The 3,048-nt window shown below is 41.1% G+C and overlaps 1 non-coding gene across 1 annotated transcript; it reads left to right on the plus strand.

The window, feature by feature from the left end:
• Positions 1-2,283: 2,283 nt before the first annotated feature.
• LOC112700222 (small nucleolar RNA R71) lies at positions 2,284-2,387 on the plus strand. Its single transcript, XR_003153135.1, has one exon. It is a non-coding gene; the product is annotated as a small nucleolar RNA R71 (small nucleolar RNA).
• Positions 2,388-3,048: the final 661 nt, after the last annotated feature.

Consider the following 3,048-nt stretch of genomic DNA (forward strand, 5'->3'; position numbering starts at 1 on the left):
GGGATCCTGTGGAGTCTACAGATCCTGGGATGATCCTGTGGGGTCCACAGATCCTGAGGTGTCAAGGATTTACATCCCTGCACCAATTAGGCATGTAAAACGCCTTTGCATACAATTCTAGTGTTTAAACGCCGAAGTGATGCTTATGTTGGGCGTTCAACTCCCAATTGCAGCATGTTTCTGGCGTTGAACGCCAGTTCCATGCTTGTTTCTGGCGTTGAACGCCAGTTCCATGCTTGTTTCTGGCGTTCAGCGCCAGCTCTCCTCAGGGTATATTCCTAGTGTTCAAACACCAGGATGCTGCTTGTTTCTGGCGTTCAACGCCAGATCCATGCTCTGTTCTGGCATTGAACGCCAGCCAGATGCTCCTTACTGGCGTTTAAATGCCAGTAAGTCCTTTCTCCAGGGTGTGATTTTCTTCTGCTATTTTTTATTCTATTTTTTAATTTTTTTCGTGACTCCACATGATCATGAACCTAATAAAACATAAAAGAACAATAAAAATAAAATAAAATTAGATAAAAAAAAATTGGGTTGCCTCCCAATAAGCGCTTCTTTAATGTCAATGGCTTGACAGTGGGCTCTCATGGAGCCACATAGGTGATCAGGTAAATGTTGTAGACTCCCAACACCAAACTTAGAGTTTGGATGTGGGGATTCAACACCAAACTTAGAGTTTGGCTATGGCCTCCCAACACCAAACTTAGAGCTTGATTGTGGTGTTTGACTCTGTATTGAGAGAAGCTTTTCATGCTTCCTCTCCATGGTTGCAGAAGAAGATTTTTGAGCTTTAAACACAAGGTAGTCCCTATTTAATTGAAAGACTAGTTTTTCTCTGTCAACATCAATCACAGCTCCTACTGTGGCTAGGAAGGGTCTTCCAAGGATGATGCATTCATTCTCCTTCTTCCTAGTGTCTAAGATTATGAAATCAACAGGGATGTAAAGGCCTTTAACCTTCACTAACACGTCCTCTACTAATCTATAAGCTTGTCTTACTGACTTGTCTGCCATTTGTAATGAGAATATGGCAGGTTGTACCTCAGTGATCCCCAGCTTCTCCATTACAGAGAGTGGCATAAGATTTATACTTGATTCCAGGTCACACAGAGCTTTTTCAAAGATCATGGTGCCTATGGTGCAGGGTATTACGAATTTGCCAGGATCTTGTCTCTTTTGAGGTAAAGTTTGCTGAACCCATGTATCTAGTTCATTAATGAGCAAGGGAGGTTCACCTTCCCAAGTCTCATTACCAAATAACTTGGCATTCAGCTTTATGATAGCTCCTAAATATTGAGCAACTTGCTCTCCATTTACATCTTCATCCTCTTCAGAGGAAGAATAGTCTTCAGAGCTCATGAATGGCAGAAGGAGGTTTAATGGAATCTCTATGGTCTCTATATGAGGCTCAGATTCCTTTGAGTCCTCAATAGGGAACTCCTTCTTGCTTGAGAGACGTCCCATGAGGTATTCCTCATTGGGATTCACGTCCTCTCCTTCCTCCCTAGGTTCGGCCATATTGATTATATCAATGGCCTTGCACTCTCTTTTTGGATTTTCTTCAGTATTGCTTGGGAGAGTACTAGGAGGAGTTTCAGTGACTTTCTTACTCAGCTGGCCCACTTGTGCCTCCAAATTTCTGATGGAGGACCTTGTTTCACTCATGAAGCTTAGAGTGGCCTTAGACAGATCAGAGACTATATTTGCTAAGTTAGAGGTGCTCTGCTCATAATTCTCTGTCTGTTGCTGAGAAGATGATGGAAAAGGCTTGCCATTGCTAAACCTATTTCTTCCACCATTATTAAAGCCTTGTTGAGGCTTTTGTTGATCCTTCCATGAGAAATTTGGATGATTTCTCCATGAAGAATTATAGGTGTTTCCATAAGGTTCACCCATGTAATTTACCTCTGCCATTGCAGAATTTTTAGGATCATAAGCTTCTTCTTCAGAAGATGCCTCTTTAGTACTGTTGGATGCATTTTGCCATCCATTCAGACTTTGAGAAATCATGTTGACTTGCTGAGTCAACATTTTGTTCTGAGCCAATATGGCATTCAGAGCATCAGTTTCAAGAACTCCCTTCCTCTGAGGCGTCCCATTATTCACGGAATTCCTCTCAGAAGTGTACATGAATTGGTTATTTGCACCATTTCAATAAGTTCCTGAGCTTCTGCAAGCATTTTCTTTAGGTGAATGGATCCACCTGCAGAGTGGTCTAGTGACATCTTAGAGAACTCAGATAGACCATAATAGAATATATCTATCATGGTCCATTCTGAAAACATGTCAGAATGACACCTTTTGGTCATTTGCTTGTATCTTTCCCAAGCTTCATAGAGGGATTCACCATCTTTTTGTTTGAAGGTCTGAACATCTAATCTAAGCTTGCTTAGCTTTTGAAGAGGAAAGAACTTAGCCAAGAAGGCTGTGACCAGCTTATTCCAAGAGTCCAGGCTATCTTTAGGTTGTGAATCCAACCATGTTCTAGCTCTGTCTCTTACAGCAAAAGGGAAAAGCATGAGAATGTAGACTTCAGGATATACTCCATTCATCTTTACAGTCTCACAGATCTGCAAGAACTCAGTTAAAAACTGATAGGGATCTTCTGATGGAAGTCCATGAAACTTGTAGTTTTGTTGTATTAGAGCAACTAATTGAGGTTTCAGCTCAAAATTGTTTGCTCCAATAGCAAGGATTGAGATGCTTCTTTCATCAAACTTGGAAGTAGGTGTAGTAAATCACCAAGCATCCTTCTTGCATTATTGTTGTTGGGTTCGGCTGCCATCGCCTTTTCTTGTTCGAAAATTTCAGCAAGGTTGTCTCTGGATTGTTGTAATTTAGCTTCTCTTAGTTTCCTCTTCAGAGTCCTTTCAGGTTCCGGATCAGCTTCAACAAGAATGCCTTTTTCCTTGTTCCTGCTCATATGAGAAAGAAGAGAACAGAAAAGGAAGAGGAATCCTCTATGTCACAGTATATAGATTCCTTTATGTTAGTAGAAGAAGAAAGGAAATAAGAGTGACGAAGAATGAATAATCCAAACACAAGGGT

The sequence above is a fragment of the Arachis hypogaea genome, chromosome 6, assembly GCF_003086295.3.
Source record: "Arachis hypogaea cultivar Tifrunner chromosome 6, arahy.Tifrunner.gnm2.J5K5, whole genome shotgun sequence".
NCBI lineage: Eukaryota > Viridiplantae > Streptophyta > Magnoliopsida > Fabales > Fabaceae > Arachis > Arachis hypogaea.